Source organism: Desmodus rotundus, chromosome 1, assembly GCF_022682495.2.
Source record: "Desmodus rotundus isolate HL8 chromosome 1, HLdesRot8A.1, whole genome shotgun sequence".
In the NCBI taxonomy this organism is placed as follows: domain Eukaryota; kingdom Metazoa; phylum Chordata; class Mammalia; order Chiroptera; family Phyllostomidae; genus Desmodus; species Desmodus rotundus.
In genome coordinates this window covers 29959194-29983352 of record NC_071387.1, presented here as the reverse complement: position 1 = coordinate 29983352, position 24159 = coordinate 29959194, and the positions used below count along the sequence as shown (strand labels likewise).

The 24159-nt window shown below is 50.0% G+C and overlaps 1 protein-coding gene across 5 annotated transcripts in view; it reads left to right on the top strand.

Moving 5' to 3' along the window:
• The first annotated feature begins 1092 nt into the window (after positions 1-1092).
• FRMPD1 (FERM and PDZ domain containing 1) overlaps positions 1093-24159 on the top strand; it is a 74969-nt gene continuing 51902 nt past the window's right edge. For 2 of the 5 annotated variants that reach the window (XM_053922529.2, XM_053922533.2), the window contains exon 1: positions 1093-1295. The gene's annotated coding sequence lies outside the window, so the exon portion shown is untranslated. The other 3 variants (XM_053922531.2, XM_024560219.4, XM_053922537.2) reach the window with 3 other exon arrangements.

Here is a 24159-nt window from a genome sequence, read left to right as displayed (position 1 = left end):
GACTCGCCTGCTTCAGCTCTCAGCTCCTGCCCCTCCATCCCTGGGATCTCTCACCCTGGGGTCTTTGCTCCTGTGGCCATTGCCTAGAAAGCTCTTTTCACACTCCACCCTTTCGTTGACCATCCCCGATGGCCTTTCCAGGAGGCCTTCTTCCCTTCCTCAGCCAATGCAGGCACCTGCCTTGGCCCCGGGGGCACCCTTGGCTCATGCTATTGTTGAACGAACTGCACTGTATTAACAGTCCACTAAACGGTACATTCCAGGAGGGCAGCGGTTGTGCTTTATTCAGGCTGTGCCTCCAGTGTCTCACACAGGGTGGGGACCTGTGGGTGTCGAGGAGATATTTCAGCAAGGAAAAGAGTTTGGACAGAGGCGTGCATTTGATGGCTACGGTGGTTAGAGAGGTGGCAGAACTGGGACCAGAGGAGTGGGCGAGATGGCCCAGGGAGTCAGAGGAGGACTGGGTGCAGAGTCCTAGGGAACCCCAGCATTTAGGTTTGCAGATTTGAGGAGCACTCAGGGAGACCAAGAAGAAATGGTTAGAAAGGCCAGAGGAAAGGCGAAGGAGTCCGGCGTCTCAGCACCGAAAGCGTTTTCAGAGGCAGGGCAAGTGGCCCCGTAGTGCCAGAAGTGGGCTCACCCCTTCCGTCTCCCCTCATCCCGAGCACCTGGTAGTTGGGGGGCAAGTCGGGCTCATCTGCATCCCCGAGGCCCAAATACTCCAAGGCTCTTCGAAAGGCCTTGGAGTAGGAGAACCAGGGGAAAGGAGGCGTGAGAAGGCGGTCGTTCCTTGGGACTCTTTTGGGTTCCAGTTCTGGCCTCACCGCCGCCTGTTTGGGTGACCTTGGGGAGCCCCCTTCCTCTCCGACCTCAGTCTCCCTGTGGGCACTTGGCGGACGCTGCGTGCCCAGGCAGGGAGCTGGGGAAGGGTGGCAGAGGCAGGGCCCGGTTGGAGGCGGGACCGCCCACTGCGGCGGGCAGGGACCTCCAGGGCCCGCGGAGGCGGCGCGCGGGGCTCCTCCCCCGGGGCGGGGGTCGCGGTGCTGGCAGCTGGCGGCCCGCAGCTGCAGCCTCAGCACCTGCCGCGGCCAGACGGCGCGGGCGCGGGCGCGGCCGGGCCCTACACCCCCGCCTCCGGCTGCAGCCGCGGCGCGGGAGGCGGAGCCCGAGCCGAGCCTGAGCCCGAGCCCAGACGCTGCCCAAGCCTTGCCCGCGTCCGAGCCCGCCGCCGGGCGGGGCCGTCCCTCGCCAAGAGCGCCGGGTCCCCGTCCGCGCGGGCGGCGCCTCCTCTGCAGGTAAGGGCGAGGTCCCAGCGCCGCAAAGTTTCAGGGGGACTGCTAGTCCCCACACCCCGGGCCTGCAAGAGCTGCACGCTGCCTGCCGCTGCGCTTCCTCCGCGCCCTCCACCGTGAGCTCTGCTCGCACCACCGGCCCCGGGTGACCCGCGACCACCTCCAGGCTTCTTGCCCTGACTCCTTGGCGAGTCTGCGGGCTCGTTCAGGGCCTGCAACGCTTAAATCTTTATACAGGATCAATGTGTTGCTTAAGTTTTCGAGATCTGCATGGTGTAGTGCAAAGAGCGGCAAACCAGGAGGCAGGAGTCCTGGGTTCGGGTGCGGCCAGGGCCAGCGCCAACTTTCTGAGTGACCTCCGACCAGCCTGCCCTGCCGGGTCTCCACGGCCACACCTGGACCGGGAGGGGTTCGCCAGGGACGATCACCAGAAACGCCATGCCTGTATTGCCAATTTGTGAGTCAAGGGGCACCCCCGAGAGTCTCCGCTCCAGGGTTCCTTGGGGGTGGACAGGAATGTTGGGACCCGCGAAAGTCAACATCAGGGGTCAAGCTGCAAACCTGCAGCAGCTCTGGCTGAGCTCAGAGGGGTGTTGAGTCAGCCCCTGGGAGGATTCGGTACTCCCAGGGCTGGGGGCCGGCCCCTGGCTCCTGGTGGCTCCTCTGCGACCCACTGACTGTGTGTCCTTGGGCAATACCCCCACCGGTGTTGCAGCCTATAAAAGGGGTGGGCAGAGTGTGCACTAGGCGATCACCGAAGTCCTCACGCTTGAAACCTGGGGAAGTAGAATCTCCAGGTCTCCGCAGGCAGGGTCCGTTTGGGCGGAGGCAGTACTTGGCCAAGAATCCATCCAGCACTTGCAAATGGGTGCTCAGAAAATAAAGGAGGCACTTGCAGTTTACTCTGGGAATCCCGAAATAGACACGGCGAGCACTGGCGAATGCTAGCCTTTCCTCCCTCAGTGTTTTGGGCCATCATAAAATATTCAACGGCGTGATGATTTGTTTTCGAAGTGGCTTATAGATCAGGAAGCGTTTCTGTTGGTGAGTCAGTTATTTTTGTGAAAACCTCAAAATAGTTGTTTGGGGAAAAAATAACACACAGTTTTAGGGGTCCCAACACAGAGGCCAGCATCTACTTGTGTCTAGTCCAAAGTGATGGTTGAGATGTTTTCCAGTCGAGCTGATATAAAATCACTCCCCATCAGGCATTCTTGGGTGGGTGTTCAGCATCGGTGTGGTGGAAGAGACCTCCAGTTTTGCAAATGCGTGTTTCCCAGGACAGCCGGATTCTGGAGCAGCCACAGCAGAACAGGCTCCAGGTTTGTCCGTCCTAGAAGGGGAACTTTGTGCTTTTGCCCAATCTCTTATCCTCCTCATGCGGCGATGATCATTTCCCCAGTGTGCGGGTGAAATCCATTACTATGAAAAGATTCTTATGGAAGTGAGTTTAGTATTTTATTTCTTTCCTTGACTTCTTGGTTTTAAGCTTTATGAAATCAGAGGACTAGTGAGAGTGTGGTTTGTAAATGGAGCAGGAAGAAAGCAGAACTGTGGTACATATTTGCCTTTCCTGCCTGGTACTCTGTAGTTGAAGCTACTTTGTCCAGAGCCTTTAATCTCTCAGATGCATTCAAATGCCACCAAAATCTTTATGTTCTTCATTCTTCGGTGGTTCAGCAAGCACTTTCTCACCACTCATTCGGGAAGACCAAACAGGGAAAATACTAATCAGCCGTACCCTCAAGGAGCTCAGATTCTAGGAGGGATAAAGAGGATTAGATCGCAGGTCATTCTGGGAGTTCCTAACACCTGGGACGTCTGGGAACACTGAGGAGGGTGAGTTCTAACTGGGACATGGAGGAAACCTGTACCCTGGAAGGCAGAAGAAAGAAGAGGACTTCAGCAAGCGGTGGAAAGTGGAAAGGCGATCTTAGGTCAAGGAGCAGGTCTGAGCAAAGCTACAGAGGCAGGAAAGCATGGGGCCCAGGTAGGGGACCGTGAGTATGGTGGAAGCACTAGACAAGCCAGGACACTTCAGAGCAGAGGACAGTGGACAGAGCTTCAGGAGGCACTGAACCTGGCCTTGAATCCACACTGGCTTTGGGATATTGGGCCTTTGAGCCTTACTATTCTCACTTGTAAAAGGGGAATAATAGTAATTCCAGACTCACAGGGTTAAATGAGATCGTGTGTAAAAGTGCCTGAGTGTTTGCTTACAATGGGTGTTTGATAACAGTTCTTTTTATTAGCGTGTTCACGGGCAAGCTCCATAAAATGTTGCTAGACACCACTGGGGTATCAAATGGTGCTTTTTGTTTCAGCGGATGTATTGACTTAGAACCTCACCACCAGGATGGAGTTCCTGTGACAATGTCCTCTGTATTCAAGGTGCCTCCTGATTCGAGGGGCAGGGGCTTTTTCTTACTTGGAGGGTGCTCAGCTCAGGCACTGACAGCCACAGCAGCCATGCCCTGTGAGTAGGTTCAGTGCTGGGAAGCCGCAGAGAGCTTAATCGGAATATGCGGTTCCTGCCTCCCACGGGCTTATCACTACATGCTCAAGGACCCGGGTGAAGGGATTTGACAGTCAGACACAGTTATAAATATATCAGCATTGTCCACATATACTGGGGACGGGGTGCTGGCTCCTATCTGCCTTTGTGTAGGTTGCTGGGGATTTGTAGTAGCCAAGGAAGGAGAAGAGGACAGGGGGGAAAGGACAACGGTGCAATACCTTGTGGCCCCGTGCAGCATTGCGTAGCACCCACAATACTGTACTTTATTTGTTCCTTCAACACTTACTCATAGAACACCTACTCTGCGCCAGAGAATGATTCCAGGTGCTCCAGGAATGCTTTGGAACAAAAGGGAAGACCCCTGCCTTCCTGGGTTTACATTCTAGTTGGAGAAACACAGTAAACAAGTAAATACATAAATAATTACAAGTTGTGCTAAGGGCTGGGGAGGAAATAAGCAGGGTAATGTGAGAGAAGGTAAGGGGGGAGGTGCCCCCTTTGAGGCTGGACAGGGAAGGCCCATCTGAGTCATTGAGAGCTGAAGGAGGGAAGGAGCCAGTCGTGAGGAGAGTCGGGGAGCGGCAGTCCAGCTCTGCAAGGGCCAGAGTGGCTTCGCGTGTGGGAAGGCAGACCCTGGAGCCCTGCCACCTGGACGTGAATACTGGCCCCTTCAGCAACTAGATATATTCCACGTCAGGTTATTTAATCTTCTGGGCTTCCATTTCTTTCTCTAAACTGGGGGTTATAATAACCTGACCTGACAGGGTTGTTGTGAGGATTCAATGATTTGATGTATGTAAAGTTCTCAAAGTAGGGCCAGGTATGCAGGAAACACCACATAAAAGCTCAGTTAAGGGGGTGGAGGGTGGGAGAACTGTTCCAGGCAGAGGGAACAGCAAACACGAAGGCCTGGAGGCCTGAAAGGGCTTAGTGTGCGGTCGGGCTAGACGGGCTGTCTGCACAGACATTGTATACGCGGTTTTGGGGGGTGCTCTAGAGCATGTTGTCTGCCCCGTCCATACAAAACTATGGTTTGGGAGTTTTGAAAGAGGAGCACTCAGCCTCAGCGCTCTCACCTGCAAGATCAGGCCCTGAGTGGTGTGGTGGGCTGCTGCTGCTCTAGGGGCATTCGACTGCAGACCCTCTTCTTCAGGATCTCCTCCCTCCCTCCCTCCCTCCTTCTCTCTCTCCCTCTCTTACTCCCCTCTGTTGCCCCTTCTCCTTTCCTCCCTGTCCCCTCCCTCCCCTTCCCCCCCTTTCCCTCATCCCCTTTCTCACTGGCAAGCCCAAAGACTAGTGACCCTGCAGGTGCCCATCAGTGTGCAAAGGGGATGCATGGGTAGGGCTGAGCCCAGGGAGCCACCAAAACTGGCCTTGCCCACTCACGGTGGGATCGACGGCCGGGGTCCCTCTCCCACTCGCGGGCTGGAAACTCCGTAGCAGGGGAGCCTAGTCATCTCTGAACTTACCGTCTCTCCGCATCCCTCCTTACTGAAATCTAGTCATTCATCAACTTGTGTCATTTTGACTCCTTAAATCTCTCTCAAGCACGTCCTCGTATTTCCATTCTCTCTCTGAACTTCAGGCTTCTGTTTTCTTCCAAGTGGGGCCCAGAGACCTTCACTGGGTCCGTTGTGTAAAGGTAATAAAATCCAGCGTTCTCAGCCCGGAAGACATGGCAGGCTGTCTCCCTCCCCTCCCTCCCCTCCCTCAGTCCCTCAGTCCCCCTCCTCCCTCATCCACTCACTCCACCACACTTAATCCCACCCACCCCCAGGTCTCTAGGCCTTTGCTCCTCCATTTGGCCCCTCGCCTAGCATGTCCCTCAGCCCTGGTGGACTCGCTCATGCCCGTAGGCCCAGCTCAAACCCTATCTATCTGCCCAGGAACTGTCTTCCAGATACCCTTGTCCCGGGGTTTTCATCTTCTCCTGATCTTCCCCCAACTTAGTGCCTCCCACGGAGACACCATTGCTGTCAATCGTGAAGGGTTTTGTGTGTGGTCACTTGTGTATGTGGCCATGGCCTTGAGAAGTCCCTGGGAGGGCAGGCACAATGTCCCTCTTACCTTCACTCCACAGCCCAGCCCTAGTGCATGTGTTTGCTGCACTGGATTGAAAAGAGCCTGGGATTTTCCCGAGATCCAGTCTGGGTCAAACCAGAAACATGATGCTGAAGCTCAGGATTGGGGCTCTCGGCTGAACTCATTTGCAGCATCCAGATGCCTCGAAATGTAGGTCCTTGATCTCATGAAGGGTTGATGTAACCTCAAAGATGAGTCTGAATTTTGACTTTATCTCTTCAATATAGCCTATTTTAATAAATATCCTATGTAAAATTTGAACCTTCAAGCTAGGTAAACTTGGAAGTAGTTGTTTATATCATAAAAGAATGTTTCACTCTACCAAAAGGTCTGGTAGAGGAAAGCTTTCCAGTACCAAACATGCCTGTTATGAGGAATGTTAAACACCATTCATTATATGAGATTTTGACTCATGCACAGCTATTGCAGCTGTATCTTTACTATAGTCTAAGATCTACACCAAACTTAATATGCATTCATGGAAGCCGGATAACACAGTCTTCAATTTGTTTTGCTAACTAGTGATTATATTATGCAGCTCTGATAATGAGAGTTAAAAAATTAACTCTCTGCCTGAAGGACAGTGGGAAGCTCAATCTGGGGCTTGGCCAATGGATGGGAGGGCAGTGAGCCATTATTTGTACTGAAATGATGCTATTTTCAGGGACCCAGCCGATGTTTGGGGACTTTTTGCCAGTGGTTAGAAATGGTTCGGGCTCCCAGCCTTTTCACAAGCTGCTGCTAAATGATGTGTGCATGTAACACTGACTCTTTGGGGGGAGAGGGGAGAGAAAGCACTACTTATGGGCTAGAAAAGATACCTAAAGTATGAAAGTATGTGCTTTTGAAATCTCTTGAGAAATTATCTGAGCTCCACCGCTTCAGTAAGAGTAACATGGCAAATTTTCAAAATCCTGAATGGAAAGAGCTTCAGAGGAATTCACCCGGATGCAACAGTGCTTAGTTCTCTGAGATTCTGACTAAAGAGAAGACAGATGTGCGGGCAGATGAGAGATGTTGTGTTTCCTGTTCTCTGAGTATCCAGATCGCAGAGTGTCCGCCAGACCTTGTCGTGACCAGTGATAGCACTACCACTCCCCACCCCACAAGAAACAACCTCCCCAAGTTCTACACTGTGAGCGTCAATGTAATTGAGCTTCTGAGTGACTGCTCTGTTGTTTCCTTAGTTCCAAATACAGAATTCAGAAGGATGCAAAAGGAAAAGCAGTTATTCACATAAAGATGAGGGTGCCATTTATTTGTTTTAACGAAATTAGTTCAATTGGAAGCTGGAGTCTCTGTTCTCTCTGGCTTTCCGTAGAGATGGACATCAAGCCCAGGCTGTCCCCTGCTACTTGGGACATGTACTGTTGACTCCCCATCAGGTTAGAGGGTGATGTTTGTATGGAAATATATGGTCCTCCTCTTTCTTCCTTACTAAGGGCGGGGGACATTTTGTCTATAGGAGCAAGAAGTAATTATGTCTTTCCTGGTCTCACTCACAGGTAGTTGCAGTACTTAATCCTTTGCAAAAGCTAGGTAGTAAGTTTCTTAGAGCATTCCCTGTCTATATTCCAAAAACCCAGATTCACACAGGGTACTTCAGCTGACAGCCCGGGACCTTCCATCAGGGTTGCCAGCTCCGGAGATGATCCAGAGCTGCCTCTGTCTGGTACAGGAATTCCCCCAGCACAGCCTGCCTCTCTCCGCGCAGACCCGCCAGTCCCTGAGGCACAGCCACGCCATTGTCAGGTGGCTCCGATTATTAGAAAGTTCTTCATTATGCTAAATCAAACTGTTCCTCCAGGCAGTGCCTGCCCAATTGGCCTTGATTCTGCCCTTGGAAGCCCCACCCAAAAATCCATTTCTTTTTGGCCATTTGGACACTCAAAGACAGGGATCAGGTCCCTGAGTCTTCATTTTAGGCAGAATGTCCCGGTTTAGCCAGTCCTCTGGAAAGGAAAGAGCGAAGGGGTGACACCGCCAGGCAGGTGGGGCCTGGCCAGCAGCAGCTTCACTTCAGAGTCCGCCCTGTTAGCAGAGCCAGGGAGGCCCAGTCAGGCTCCCTGTGGGTCCCCCTAGAGTTTGCTGTTGGCCGTCTTATGGGCTCCTCACGGGTCACTGGGGAACTGTGTGCATGTGGGTGTCAGAGAGGCCTGGTGGGCTGTGGAGGAGGGCATCCGGAACCAGTGGCCGACACGAAGTGGCTCTGGGTGACTCAGCCCCTTCTCTGGGACGTGGCTCCCTTATCAGTCCAATTACTCTGAGGTGCTGTATTGGTTTTCTGTGGCTGCTGGGACGAATCACCAGCAGAAATTCATTCTCTCACAGTTCTGGAGACCAGAAGTCTGAAAGTGTCAGTGTCGGCAGGGCCGTACTTGCTCTGGAGGTCTTAGGGGAGAGTCCTTTCTTTGCCTCTTCTAGCTCCTGGCACTTCTTGATTTGTGGACACATCACTCCAATCTCTGCCTTCTTGGTCCCATTGCCTCCTTGTCTTCTGTCTATGTCAAGTCTCCCTCCCCCTCACTCTTAGAAGGACACTTGTCACGGGATTTAGGGCCCTCTTGGATAATCTGGGATAAACTCCTGCCTGAAGATACTTACCGTAATTACATCTATAAAGACCCTTTTTTTCAAAATAAGGTCACATTTACAGGTTCTTGGGATTAGGGTGTGGACATACTTTTTAGGGACCACCATTCATTCAGCTTTTGGGTCTCCACTTTCTCTCCATCTATGTGACTGTCTTTTCTCTCAATTGCATTTGAACCCAGCTTTCCAGAGTCACCAGCCTCAGGTCTTCCTTCTGCACGTCTCATGCTTCTTTTTCCTGCAGCATCGTGGCTGCTGCCGTGAGGATGCCAGGCTGCTCTGTTCATCCCTGATCCACAGATGTGGGTGGGGGCTCAGGGATTTGGCTGCCCAGGAAAACAGGCCTTGTTGATCCACTCCCTCCTTTTCCCTAGCACGCTCCAGCTAGTCAGTGGAGTTTTTATCAATGGGAAGGAGAAGCTGTGGCTATTAAAATATTCATTACCAGTTCTTAGACTTAGGGGAGATCCCACAGTGAGTGTGCTCTGGCCAGGGAAGGGACACATAGAGGAAGACTTAATGTCCTTGTGTTTCCCCTTTAATTTAGTCTGAGATTGGCTCATTGAACTTGAGGGAAATTATTTATATTCTCAGTGCCCAAGTACATATCTCCTTCTGTTAAAAAAAAAAATCAGGAAATGCTGCTTTGCAGCCCTGAAAGTGTGTTGTAGTGTGAACTTCTTGCCCATTCACTAGCCTGGTTTAGAAGTCCCAAGTCTGCTGCTGGCTAATGGGCTCGCCAAATGCAATGCACAATAAAACGTGCTCTTCTCCAGGAAGTGTGTGTACCACTTGGTTTGCAGTTGATATTGCAGAGTGTCAAAAAGGCCTAGGGCCAGCAGGAGCAGGGAGTCTGGAGAAGCTGGTGGTGGAGCTGGGGGAGGTAGAGAGAGAAAGGACAGTGGCCCTGGAGGGGCTGGCACCAAGCAGCTCCAGACTCTGCTCACAGCTGTCACTGCTGCTCCAGAATTACCAGCTCACACCTGTCCAGAGCTTCCTCCTGGACTGCTGCTCGCCACGGTTCCATGTGCCTTGCTAGGAAAGGCCTGCAGGCCCTGGCCGGGTGAGTCAGTCAGTTGGAGTGTCGTCCTGTACACCAAAAGTCTGCAGGTTTGATCCCCGATCTGGGCACATATCTAGGTTGTGGGTTCATTTCCTGGTTCCGGTGCATACAGGAGGCAACCAATCGATGTTTCTCTCTCACATCAGTGCCTCTCCCTCTCTCTCTCTGCCCCCTCCCCTCTTCCTCTGGGATAGGGGCAAGAAGGGGCAGGAGGAGACAGGTGAATCAGTCCCTGCCCCATCTGCAGCTGGCAGCAAGTCAGTGCAGGGCAGGGTGCTCATGTTACAGAGACTCATGGGAGCCCAGTAGAGGGTTGGCCATGCCTTAGGTGAGACCCAGGAAGGCTTACAGGAGGGACTGGCATTTAAACTGAGCCCCAGTGAGTGAGTAAGAGCAAGAGGGGAAAGGCCAATAGAGCAGTATACCCACCGGTACCCTCAGTTGCGTCCCCCCAGAACCCAGCTTGCCCTCCTCCTGGTCGCCCAGCCAGAGCTGAACTGGAAGAACCTCAAGGGACCTTAAGGGACCTTAAGGATCAGCCTTCAGGCAGATATTCCCACTACACTGCTTGGAGCCCCAAGAAGAAGGGAACAGGAGCAGTTCAGAAATCTCCGCTTCTCATTTTGCTTCTGGGTTTAAAGAACAGCAATTTTCCATTTGACAAAGCTTGCTTGATGCAGCCACTTGTAAATATCCCCACGTGAAAATGTCCTGCTTTGTCTGGGAAGGCTTTTCCAGGCCAGGAAGGTTCCCCCACTCCTGCCCCTCATCCCTCCAAGGTCACACTCCCCAGATCGTGTGGTCACAGGGTGCCCCTATGGAGCCTGCCCCTCTTGACTGGGAGCTTCTCCAGGCAGGAGCTGAGCCCTGCTGCTCACTTAATCCAGCATCGAGGAGAGGGCTCAGTCCCGGGCCTGAGTGCTGACTGATGAGATGAAGGACTGCCGTTATGACAATTGCCTTACTTGCATCTGGCTCCCAGCTGCCCTCATTGCTCTTTACTGTCACCAGTGGTATCCTAGCTGAGTCAAGGGCAAATCTGGGCCTCTGTCTCTCTGCCCTTTACCTGCTCCCAAAGTGGGTCTGGGCCTGTCAGCCTTGTACCAGTGAGGGGTGGTCCCTGCTCTCTCTACTTCCAGAGGATGAGGAGGCTGCAGACATAACGTCCAGCATCTGGAGCTGCTGCCTGTTGTCCTGGGACATGGCTGAGCCCACCTGTGAACTTGCTCACTTGGTCCAGCTGGCTCTTCCTTAGTCCCCTGAAGCCTCACACCTAGGGTCAGGGGGTCAGTGCGGGGCAGGAGATGGTGCTGGGCTTTTTACTGAGTCGGGCTGGGTTTTCTAGCTGCATGGCCCAAGGCACAGTACTTACTTGCTTATGTAATTGATTATCTGTGAGTGTTAGACTTACGAAGACACGGGAGGATATGATGGCTATTTTCCACCTACACATGGTAAATATTCAATAAATGTTAATTTCCTTTTTATGTTATCTGAAGGGAGAAGAGAAAAAAGACTAGTTCCATGTGTTAGAGATTCTTCAGACCCAAATGCAGCACCTCCCCCACCCCCCCAGTCATCCTTTCCAAATTCCCTTAAGTCCCTTAGCCTGCTAACCCCTCAGACACTGCTAACAGCTTGGATTTCTTTCTCTCTTCTGTCTGCTAACTACCACCAGCTCTCTGTGTGCGTTTGGACAGGTTGCTCCCCCTGTCTGGGCCTCAGTGTCTGACCTCTGCACCGGGGTGTTCCGAGGGTCTTTGGCAGCCACGGCGCTGCCTGTGGTTTCACAACAAGGTTTGGTCACCCACTGTGTGGAGGGTGATGATCTAGGACTCAGGGCACATAGGGGCCGAGCCGCAGTCAGCAGCCTCGTAGCGTCACAGCCCAGCGTGGGGACAAACAAGCAGAGCATTGTGGTGAATGCCGTGGTAGGGGCTGAATCCAGAGCTGGAGGAACCCAAAGCAGAGTAGGGAGAGACGAGCCACTTGAGGAATGCGTGAGCTCTTTGCCTTCAGGGAAGAATTATTTAGAAATGCTTGTTGCCTGTATGAAATCACGAAAGCGTGAATGATGGAGACCGGTCCCTCCCAGGTGGCGTTAGAATTTTCCCTTTGAATTGGAGTTATCAATATGGAAAATCTCAGTAGAGATGGCAAGTATTAGGGGCCTTGTTTTGTCTCTTCTCCTCCTGACTTCCTGCAAAGAAAAAAAAAGTCCAAATCTCCAGAATACATTGACCTTTATTCACAGAGCTCTTGGGATGCGCGGCACAATTTAACAAGTACGGTCTGTGGGCCTCACTGAGAGATGTCTAGGTGGACGCGGAATTACATCCCTAAAGGAAATTAATCTATCTTTTGCCACGTTTGTGTTCAAAGCTAATTTTCAGAGCAGTTCTAATTTCCCCAGTTGTCTGAATGGTAGGTAGATGTGTACAAACTGTGCACTCTCATCCCTTCTCTTGTATTTATTCTACCCAATTTAATTTGGTTAGATTCTATAAGCTTTTATTGATTGCCTATTATAAGATGGCCCAGTGTTGAGAGGCCAGGGGTGCGAGAGGATGTATCAGTGTCCAGAAGTTTCTTTTCTAGCTGGGCTGATAAAATGTCTACCCAGGAGCCAGCGAACAGAGCCATCTATCCGCTGGGGACCGCTGAGTGGGTTGGGGTGAGTGCCAGGTTTCCTGCCCCAGGCAGGGAAGTGTGGAGAGATGGATGGTGAGGATGTTCCTCCACGAGGCTTTTGGAGGAGTCTGCACTGGAGAGGGGCCAGGGATTGCGAGCGGGGTGGAGGTGCAGGGAAGAGCAGAACAGCAGGTGAATTCAGTGGGAGCTAACTTTTCAGTCTCATCTTCAGTCCCTCATTTTCGTGCCTCCATAACAAAAATATTCCTTCCACCCAGGACCCTCCCGTGTGTCTCAGGGCCTCCGCTCCTGCGGTTCCCTTCGCCTAGTCTGCTCTGTGCCCTCACCCACCAGGAAAACTCCAAGCGATCCCTAACTCAGGCCCACTTCTGCTGTTTGGTCCTCGCGAACTCTCCCTCTCCAGGCTTTTCCTCGTGTTGTGTTTATGCTTCCCTCTTAGTGCGGTGCAGGGGGCATCACAGACCCCCGGGAGATATCAGGCAAATAAAAGGAGGAGCGCATAAATGGCTGCTCATCGGGTTCTGAGTCTGACTTACTACTGGTGCTGTGAAATGTTAAGAAAGGAATGCAGGGCACCAAGGAGAAAACGTGGGTGGCAGGTGCTGAGTGGGGAGACCATTGGGCTGACCTCGGAGGTGGGGTGGGGGAAATAGCCTTTGGGGAGGGGATGGGATGTTGGCTTTCCTATGAATAGATGCACAAGTAAAAAGAACAACTCTGAAAAATACCTTAGATACCAAACACATTGGGGGAAATCTGCCTCCAGATTAATCAAAGGACTGCAGGTCAAGGCAGCAGCACCCTCCCAGTAACTCCACTGTATCGGGGGTCAGTGAGCGGTTGGGGGAACTAGCTTTCCCACTGACCAACGGAGTCAGTTCAGGACCGCCTTTCTGGAGGGCGATCTGACCATAACGGAAGCCTTACAAATGTGTGCCGTCCCCCCCCAGAAGTGCGTCTCTGTGAATTTACCCTCAGCCAGCCATTTTCAGCCCTTGCATCACGTGGCGCACACAAACTCATTACTGAAACTCTGTAGCACAACCAAAAAACACATTATATTTGTAGTCAGTCTGACAAAAACTAGGTATAATTTTGATTCATTCACACTGAATGTCTATTGTTCTGTGGCTGTTGTCATTTTTTTTTTAATTTGACAATCTCAGGGAACAGAGGTCGGTGCCCCCGACTCAATGGTCAGGTATTGCATGTTTTATAAATTCTTGTGGCACACGGGTTGCAAAGCACTGCCCTAAGTGAAAACTACAGGTATTATGCCCAGATGTTTATCTCAACGTTGTTTGTAATGCAGACATTGCTACAGTAAACCAAATGTCCAGCAGTGGGGGTTAGCTTGACAAATGGCGCTCGTACCTATAGGACATGAAAAAGAACATTTTGCAGAATAGGAAAGAGACAGGAAAATTGTTCTACGAGGAAAATCAGGCTATAAACCAATATATACGAACCCAATTATGTTGAAAATATGCGTTTTCACCCAAAAGGCTAAAAGGGTAATTAGCAACTTGTGGATGATAGTGTGTAAACTTTTTATTTTCTTTTTTCCAAGAAGAAAACTTTCAAAATTTTCTACCAGGCACATATATTACTTTTGTCATCAGAAGGGGAAAGGGAGTGTTATGTAAGAAAAAGAGATGAGCTTTTGGAGAGCACCGTTTGAGCTTGGTTGGGCTGAAAGCCATAGACACATCGTTTATCTTGCAAATCCCAGACAGGTAGTGTTTTCATGAGGAAGCGTGGTCTTCGGTCCATTTGTGTGAGTGTATTTATAGAAGTGAAAGCTTTGGGGGAAGGAAATAGATTGATTTTTTTTCCCCTTGAACTTTTGAAATTATTTTTTCCACTCCATTTGTAATTGAGCCCAGAGAGCTATTCTTATTTCTTCCTTTCTTGGGTACTGCTTTAGACCTAAAAATGTTAACTGGTTTAGAATGTGGGTTTTGCTAAAATTATTGCCCTTGAAGTCTTCACTGGATGCTCATGCTTAAACAATGGGGTCCCAAGGAAGACCACCTTCAGAAATCTATTGTGCTTTGCCATCTGATGTGTTTTGCCCCTGCATCCTTGGATGAGCCTGGACAGCCCAGTCGGAAAGCACTCCTGCTTTGTTGGGGTGCTTTCCTCAGCCACATGTGAGGGACTCAGAAGAAGGCACCTGCTTTGGGCGCTGTCTGTTGGGAAGGTTTATTTAGAAGCCAATCTGGCATCACCTTATCCTGTGGACGTAACATTAGTCTGCAGAAAAAGAGATCAGAGCTGGGTAGAATCTCTTTAAATATTAATCATAGTGATGCCTTCTGCCACACATCTCCAAAGAGCTCAGAACATTTCACAGACATTACCTCATCATTAATTTTCACAGTGTTCTTGGGTGAGAAGCTGATGGCAAGTACTAAGGTCTCCATTGGGGGCAGAAGATAACATATTTTAGATAGTTAAACTTAGGAGTTGAACTGACTAGATATCAATTAATAAAAAAATTGAAACAATGTTTTTGGTGTATTCTTCTATAGTTGTCCTGTATTTCCCATGAATTAAATTGTCTTTTTGCATTTTTTAAAAATATTTATTTATTTTAGAGAGGGATAGAGAGGAAGAGAGGGAGAGAAACACTGATTAATTGCACAGAACCTGCAACCTAGGCATGTGCCCCAATGGGGAATTGAACCAGCAACCTTTTGGTTTGCAGGCTGGCACTCAATCCACTGAGCCACATCAGGCAGGGCTCTTTTTGCATTTTTTTCCACCAACACTTATTGAGTGCTTACTGTGAACAAGTTACAGTGCTAAGTACTGTGGCCAGGAGGGAAATTTAACCTACTTAGTCCTACACTTAAGACCTTTGATGATATGGCTTCTCCCTGCCATTCTTCCACTAAATCTCTTATCCCTACTTCACATACCCGTTGTCCCCCATGTCCCTCTTCCTGAGCTTGTCTTCAGGGTAGTCCTGTGCCATCTCCCTTCTGTGCACTTTGTATGCCATTCCCCAGCCACCACCCCCAATTCCCTTCTCTCCACCCCTGCAGGTCTCACTTTCCTATCCTTTGTAGTTTGGTTGCCTCTTCCACAGGCCTGCTCTGGTATCACCCTATGGTGTCCATAGCTGGATGTGCTCTCTAACCATTTAACCCCCAGGACACTCTACCAGCCTCTCTGCTGTGGTCCTCACTAATTTTTACTTTGCATTTTAGAGACTTATGTATGCTCCCTGAGGACATGTCGAGCTTCCTGACTGCAGGGATGGTCCAGTTCATGTGTATGTCTCTCTCAGTGACTTGCCCATGTTAGATGGCCAGGCGTTTGTGTAAAGCAGTGCAATGGACATGATTTCAGGCCCGAGTTGTGCAGGGCCCTTTGGGGTGCAGAGGACAGAGGTCACTGATAGAACCCCGCCTGGCCTGACCCTTCCTTTGGCCCTAGTCCTGCGGCCACGCGCTGCCTACACGCTCTTTCTGTCCTCTCGCTGCAACTTACCGGCTCTCACCCAACACTTGTGTATTAAAATCACTCTTCTCTCATGGCATTCTGGGAGACTCAGGACAAGAGACGATTAGAGTGGTTTTAAGGGTCACCTCTGTGTTTATTTCTTCTCGCCTTTGTTGTGCAAATCACCCACGCTGCATGGGACCCTTTATCAAGGGTGTTCTGTTCACTAGCGGACATGAGGACCGGGAGTGGCGTGTGCTCCACCTGTGGCAGGCTGTTGACGCTGGGCAGGTTATTTAATCTTCCCGTGGCATCATTTCCCCATCTGTTAAGGGGGGATAATGTGCTTGAGGGTGACCTGCCTCCCTGGGATGCTGTGAGGCTTATCGATTTAATGCCATTGCTATTAACTTGAACCGAAGACGGGCTGTACAAAACCGGCTGGAGACCAGGCACAGCATAAATACGACAACCATAAAATGGCTGCCTCGCGAGAGCTCCGGTGTCATCTTCTGTGTTGCCCTTGGCACAGAGGAAGCCAGTCAGGCCATCACCGACCTCTAGGGCTGGAAAGGCCCTACCAGGCTTTTAGTCCAGCCCCCAGGTGCTCTGTGTGGCTGTGCAACAGTCGGGGGCACCAGGGAGAATGTGACATCATGAAGGTCCCAATTGCCAAGTCTGTGGCCCTTTTCGGGATGGACCTTTCGGCTCTCTTGGCTGACTTGGCATGATTGGTCACACATTCTTTGTGTGTGCGCATGGTAAAATACATAGAACATAAATTCTACCTCTTAGAGGCCGTTTTAAAGTGCACAATATAGTGGCATTTGGTGCATTCACAATGCTGCGCCGCCATTAATGCTGCCTGGTTCCTGAACTTTTCTTCGCCCCAGCAGGGAGCCCTTTACCCATTAAATGGACACACCCTATCCCCTCCTCCCCCGAGCCCCTGGCAGCCACTCGTCTGTTTTCTGTCTCTATAGACTCACCTATTCTGGATATTTCACATCAATGTAATCATGTCACATGTGGCCTTGTGTCTGCCTTCTTTCACTTAGCATGTTGTTTTTGAGGCTTATCCATATTATTTTTTTAAAGATTTTTCTTTCAGAGAGAGAAGGGAGAGAGAATGAGAGGGAGAGAAACATCAATGTGTGGTTATGCTTGCACATCACGTGCTGGGAACCTGGCCCTCAACCCAAGCATGTGCCCTGACTGGGAATCAAACCGGCGACCCTTTCAGTTCTCAGGCTGATGCTCAGTCCACTGAGCCACACCAGCCAGGGCCAGCCTTGTCCATGTGCCAGTACTTCATTGCTTTTTATGGCTGAGTAATATTCCGTAGTACAGATACACCATAATTCATTTATCCATTCATCCACTAATGAACCTTTAGGTTGCTTCCATCTTTTGGCCATTGTGTGTAGTATCCCTATGCACATTCGCATGCAAGTGTTTGCTTAAACATCTGCTTTCAACTCTTGAGTGTGTACCTAGGAGTGGAAATGCCGAGTCAATGATCATTCCTAGTTTAACTTGTGGAAGAACCACCACACTGTTTCCATGCCCCTTCTGGCACCCTCCTTCTCCCCAGGCTCCTCTGGTTGCTCTCAGCCCTCTCCGACCATTTCTTCTCGGGTTCCTTTATGATTCTCTTGGCCTCACTTTCCTGGCCTTCGTGGTTTGGTCGCCTCTTCCACAGGCCTGCTCTGCTATCACCCTACTGTATCCGTAGCTGGATGTGCTCTCTAACCACTTAACCCCCAAGACACTCTGCCAGCTATGAACTAGAACAGACACCCAGGGTCTGTTCATTCCTTCCTTAGTGCTGCTCATTCTACCCTAGTGGTACTCAACCCTAGCTGCACATACAACTGTAGGGGCTCCTTTAACAAACCCTGGCCAGGCCCCACCCAGACCAGTTAGATGCCCATCTCTGGGCTGGTGGGGCCTGGGCCTTGGTGCCATTTAAAGGATCTCTGTGATTTTCATATGCAGCTCCTCTAAGAATAGCCATTCATGCTTGTGGTTTCAACCTGGTGATGGCCTAGTTTTTATTTTCAGCTCCAGCTATCTACTGGACATGCCTATGAATGTCCCTCGGGTACCCCAGTTCAGCTGCTCCCAACTAAACTCTTCACCTTTCCTCGCTAACCTGGCTTCTCCCAGTGTTTTCTCCTTTGGTGAAAGGGACCACGGTCTCCAGCCATCCAAACCAGAAACCTGAGACTTATCCCCCTCTGTTATTCCAATATCCCCTTGGTTGAGTCATTTTTTCAATAATTCACTGCCTAGTACTTATGGCTGAGGGCGATTGGAGAGAAATGCAGTCTAGGAATTATGTTAGGAAGACAAAAAAGACATAGATGAAACAGTTAAGTTACAACATAGACAAGAGGATAACCTGTAATTAACAGCATTATTATAACTACCCTTATTGAGGACTTTCTTTGTACTACCAGTGCATTCTGGTAGTACTTTATACAGAGGTCTGTCCAGAAAAAGTCCAGCCATTGTTAACATAATGAGAATGGTTTAGGCAACATCGATGTAACCTGACAGCCAAGGAGAGGGGAATGGAATGCACCTGTGTGAACAATGACGACTTCTCTGTACAAGACAGTGGGGGCGGTAGATGCTGTTGAGTAAGCATGTGGACTGTGTGGCCATTGCATTCAAAATGACTGAGTGAGCAGAACCATGAATCTGCATCAAATTTTGTGTTAAGCTTGAACATTCCTCCACAGAAACTATTTGGGTGATTCAGAAGGCTGCAGCTATGGGCAACTGGTGATTGGCAGCTTCATCACGACAACACACCCGCTCATGCATCATGTCTGGTGCAGTTTTTTTGTTAAACATCAAATCATCCAGGTGACTCAGCCCCCTACAGCCCAGATTTGGTGTCCTGTGACTTCTGGCTTTTCCAAAAACTAAAATCACTTTTGAAAGGGAAGAGATTTCAGTCCATTGACGAGATTCAGGAAAATACGACAGGGCAGCTAATGGCGATTGGGAGAACTGTGTTAGGTCTCAAGGTGCCTACTTTGAAGGGGACCGAGGCACCATTGTCCTGTGTACAGTGGTTCTTGTGTCTTGTATTTTCTTCAATAAATGTCTCGTTTTCATAGTACATGGCTGGATACCTTCTGGACAGACCGTGTGTGTGTGTGTGTGTGTGTGTGTGTGTGCGTGCGCGCATATAGAAAATCTAATTTACTGTGAGGTTGGTGAAGTCAGCTCACTCCACATGTGACAGTTCAGGCTCAGGGAGGCTAAGGTTCTTGTCCAAGAATGCATGGGTAGCACTTGCTTAGTGAGAGTTAGGATTGGAACCCAGGTCATGTCAAAGCCTGTGCCCTGGGCGTGAGAGGTCACTGGGGAATACCTGTAGCTGAGCAGCACTGTCAAAGCATGCAAGGAGGAGGGTCAGGCTGTGAGCACCAGCTGGAATCATCCACGCCCACGAGAGCGCTTTGAAGACTGTGGAGGATGGTGCGAAACCCTTGCAACATTTGCTCGCATCTCTCACAGGTCACTTCTTTTAGTCTCTGAGTTACTACTAGGTGTTTACAGACTCCTTCAAGGTGAGACCTGTGCTTGCTTATCTCAGTGTCTCCCTCAGCCCCCATACCTGGCACATTGTTGCTGATCAATGAGCGTTTCTGGAATGAAAGTGTAGACGTTAGAGTTGACTCACAGAGGAAGAAAGGAAACGGGACCCCTGCTGATATTTGTCCAGGTGTGTCACAGCTAAGCATGTGACTAGAGGTTTGACTTAGAGAACTGGAAAGAAAGACAGGGACTCTGGGGCCCTCTGAAGATATGAGTGAGGGAACCCATAACAAGACCTCAAATTGCATGAATGAACTTCAGCCTGACCCCTGACCTCCAGTTCAATGGCACTGGTAATCTGATTCTCTCTTTTTTATTCCTAGCATTTACTTCTTTCTAACATTCTTAATAAATTTCCTTTATTATGTTTATTGTTTCTTGTCTAGTGAGAGCGTCCAGTAGAATGTAAGCTTCAGGAGGATAATCAGTTTTGCCAATTATGTTATTCTCCTCGATCCCCCAGTTCCCCCAGCCTAAGCAAGCATTAATTACTTTTTGTCACCATCGATTTGCCTATTCTGGACTTCCATATGAATGAAATCCTACAATATGTGGTCTTTGGTGACTGGTTCCTCTCACTTAGCACAATGCTTTCGAGGTTCATTCATAACGTTACAGAGAGAAAAACTGAGACTCAGAGAGGGAAGGGAAGTGACTTGGGTCATGTGTCCCGCTGGTAGCAGAATAGGAACCTGATTGCAGGTCTTCTGTCTCCCAATGCAGTGCTCTGTCCCTGCCTAGGGTGGCTGCGGGGGGCTCAGCAGCCACAGCTGACCCAGCAATGTCATTTTGTCATTCACCTCGAGGCTGCTTACGGTGCCCCTTCAAGGACAGCTGTGGTGAGGGGAGACCTTGCAGGTAGCATCACTGTTAGCATCAGCTCTTTCCCACACCCTTTCCAGAGCTCACAGTCCATCTAATAAAGTGGGTGGCTTGTGTGATCAACTTCCAGTCTTCTACTTGGAGCGGCCTTGGGTCCCTGTGCCCTCAGATTACTAGCCAGAGAAAGGCGCGGCCTTGGCCCCATTCGTGCTGACTGTTCCTGCTGCTGCCCTGTAGCTCCCAGAGGGCCTTGCAGAGGCCGTCTGTACTGAGCCACAAAAGAGGCTAAGCCCTTCCTAGCAGACTAATCCTATTATGCAGATGTGAAATCTGAGTGGCGTGATGATGCCCTGAACCCATGTTTCCCAAAGGCTTGTCTTTGTCACATTTCACCCAAGATGATTTTAGGTGATACATTTAAATAGTTGTATATTTACTTTAATGTGTATCAGGGGGAAAATTCAGCATGATCAAACTTGTGATTTGGTGAATATTATTGTCCAGGGTGAAGCTAAAGTAGGAGGCGCTGTGCCATAGAAGCCATGTGCACAGACTGTGTCTGTTACAGGTGTGGCCGTGTGGCAGTTTGCTGGCATGGCCAAAGTCATGAGGGCAGTTGGAGGTCACCTGTCATTTGGGGATTGCCACTCTGAGGTAATGGTGATCTAGGATACTTTCCCATGAGCCACCTCCTGCACCTCCTTTTCACCTTGTGCAAGGTGGGAGGATGCTGATGGCCTGCGTTCCTTTACCTGGTTAAGGGGCTTCAAAAATCAGGAGAAACAGCTGGGAGACACTGGTTGTCCTTTGGTCCATGACATATCTCCACTCAGGCACTCAAAGTCCTTTGATTAAAAAAAAGGGAGGGTCCTGTTGCAGACAGAGACTCAGAGAGGTAAGGCAAGGCAGAGGGGGACCAAGGAGGGTGCACGGTGCTCTTCCTAAATCAGAAAGGAAAATAAAACAATTTCATTTAGCTTTTGACCTTTTTTACGACCACAAGTGAAATGGCCCATGAAGTCAGAGTGTCAGAGCCGGGTCGCAGTGAAGGGCCGGACTGGCATCCCTGTGCAGGGCAGACGGAGCTGAACTCCTACATGGGGTCCTGCTTCAATTACGCTTTGAGAAATAATCGTGTAGTATGATATTAATAGATAAGTCCCCCTTCCTTTCTCAGAACCGTCATTTTTTTCTGATAAAGCATTGTCTTCATCGGAATTCCTTTCAGAAAATGAACGCGGGTCAGGGACCCCAGCCCCTCATTTCTCTCTGAGCTCTAATCACTGTAGAGAACCAAGGCAACATTGAACGATCGACGTTAATTCCTCTAAAATATTTGCAGATAACTCTCTCTTTTGGCTTAGGACGTTCGGGAGTTAAAGCTGCTTGCTGTTCTAGTGTTCCGCTCTCAGCACGGCCCTTCAGCCATCCATAACCTGCCGTCGTCGATTCAGCAAATGTCCGCTGAGCTCAAGGCATCCTGCTAGACTCTGCAGGGATTGTAAAGAAACAGGATACCTTTCTCCTCTCAAGGAGTTTACAGTCTAGGGGGAAGGAAACAAGTTCTGAATCCGTGTGAAGTTAGGAAAGACAAGAGCATAGACGAGGAGGTCCCGGGCTGAATGGAGGAGTAAGACACAGTGCGACGGCTCTGCAATTGGCGAGCTGGTGGGACGTGGTCGGCTGGTAAGCCGGGACCATCCCGAATGCGCTAGACCTTGAGCTGGGCTGTGGAGGTTAGATGGTGTTTGAATACGTCTCTGTGGGGAGATGGTGAACAAATACACAAGGAGGGGCCACCTCGGGCTCTTTGGAGGGACAGGAAAGCACCGGAACAGAGACTTATGAGATGGGAGGAAGATGGGGACTTGGGTGCTCTCAGCCACTTTGAGGAAGTTCGTTAACCTCTCCAAGCCTCAGCTTCCTTGTCTGCAAAGCAGAGTAACGGAGCCCCGCCATGAGGGGTTGTCAGGGGACTCAGGGACGTGTCACAGGTTACGGATATGTTCGTTTCCCTCCTTTTCCTAGTGGGTGGGGAGAGCAGCAGTGGGGGATGAAGCCGGACATGTGGGAAAAGGCTGAATTTTAGCGATGGGGAGCCCCGGAGGAGTTAAGAATGGAAGTGATGAGATAATGCAGTGTTCGGAATTGGCAGATAGCTGGAGAAATTCAGCGCTAAGATAAGAGACTTAACCAGAGGTTGATGACTTATGCATCTAGGCTGAACTAGAGACAAAGCCAGGAAGAGGACCCAGGCCTCTTGACGTCTGGTTCAGTGCTGTTTTCAGCACCCCTAAGCTGCTATCAAGAGTCTGCATTTCTAACAAATGCAAGTTCTTGGGCCCCGGTCTAGACCAACTGAATCAGAAGCTCTGGGGCCCCAGCAAACTGTGCTTTAACCAGCCCTCCAGATGCTTCTAATACTTTTAGGGAATCTGCGTTCTGGGTTTCACTAAGAGAGAACGGGGGAGGGTACAAGAAAGGCTGGCTGGGGTGCTGCCAGGGACAGGGATGGAACAGGCACCAGAGATAAGCTTCTGATTTAAAATTGTAGATACAATGTACATACCATACAATTCAGTGTTTTTTACTATATTCACGGTGTTGTACAACCATCTGTCTCATTTCACCATTCCACAAAAAAACACCCCTTACCCATTAGCAGTCCGTTCTCACTTCCTCTCCCCCGCAGCCCCTCGGCAACCACTAATCAATTTTCTATACGTATGGATTTGCCTGCCGTGGACGTTTCCTACAATGGAATCATACAGTATGTGGCCTTTGGGCCTGGCTTTTTTCACGTAGTATAACGTTTCCAAGATCCACCCATATTGTAGCATGTGTCAGCATTTCTTTCCTTTTTAGGGCAGAAATAAACTTTTTATTCTTCAAGCTTTTGCCTCAGACAAATTTGGTCATACAACTGAGCCCACACCACTTCAGAAAAAGAGGTTTCTCTTGGGCACGTTTGCATAGAACTTTACAGTTTTTAAATAATTGTCACAACATAATGGAAAGTAAGCCTTACACCAGCCCTGGAGCACAGCTGGGCAGGGATCGCTGTGACTGTTTTCACAGGGAAGACAAGCTGGGGAGAGAAGGGGTCTGCGCTAGTCCAGAGTACCACCGAGCGCACTCACCGAAGTGTGTGCGGGACTCGATGGGTGGACAGGCAGAGGAAAGGCGTCTTCAGAGGCATTAGGGTGTGACAATTCAGGGCCTGTCTGAGGAACACTAGGTCGTTCGCTTCTGCTGGAGTGGACGGTGTGAGGGGGATGAGACATACAGACAGACAGACAGGCAGGGGCCAGATCACAAAAGGCTTTGACTCCCTGCCCAAGGCCCGAGGGAGGCGGTGGGATGGGACGGTGGATCCAGCTCCAGAACCAGCAAGCTAATCTGATTCGAAATTCCCCTTCCGCCACTTCCTCGCTGTGTGCTTGTGGCCAAAATACTTACCTTCTTCATGCCTCAGTTTCCCTTTTGTAAGTGAGGATTGGAATACGCATTAAGTTAGATGACGCATGTAAATTACGTAGTGCAGTACCTGGCACATAGGAAACAGTAGTATTATTAATGTAGTTCTGTTAATAATATTATTGTAATTCTTGAGCGCAGACTTTATCCTAAAGATCACAGGGAACCCCTGTAGGATTTTGCAAATAAAAGTGATATGATTAGAATTACACGTTGTATCACTTTGGTGGCTTGTGGAGGGTAGATGGATGGGGGGCATATCTAGAAGCAGAGACACTGGCTAGAAGAAGGTTAGTATAGTAATTCGGACAGAAGCGAAGTACCCCTGAGAGAGGAGAGGAGGCGAGAGGCTAAGACAATTGGGAGCAGCATCAGTAGGACTTGGTGGCTGGCTCAGTGTGGAGCAGGAAACAGGAGGAAAAGTCAAGAATGACGCCCCAGTTTTTGAGTGGGGAAGTTAGAGAAAGTAGTCTCCTTCAACAAGGTGTCCTGCCTTGGAGGGGGGATCTGAGGACTGGAACGACAACAAAAAGATGGTGGATTTCGTTTCAGATAAAACTGGCTCAAGGGCTGACTGCACTTCTTGGTAGAAATCT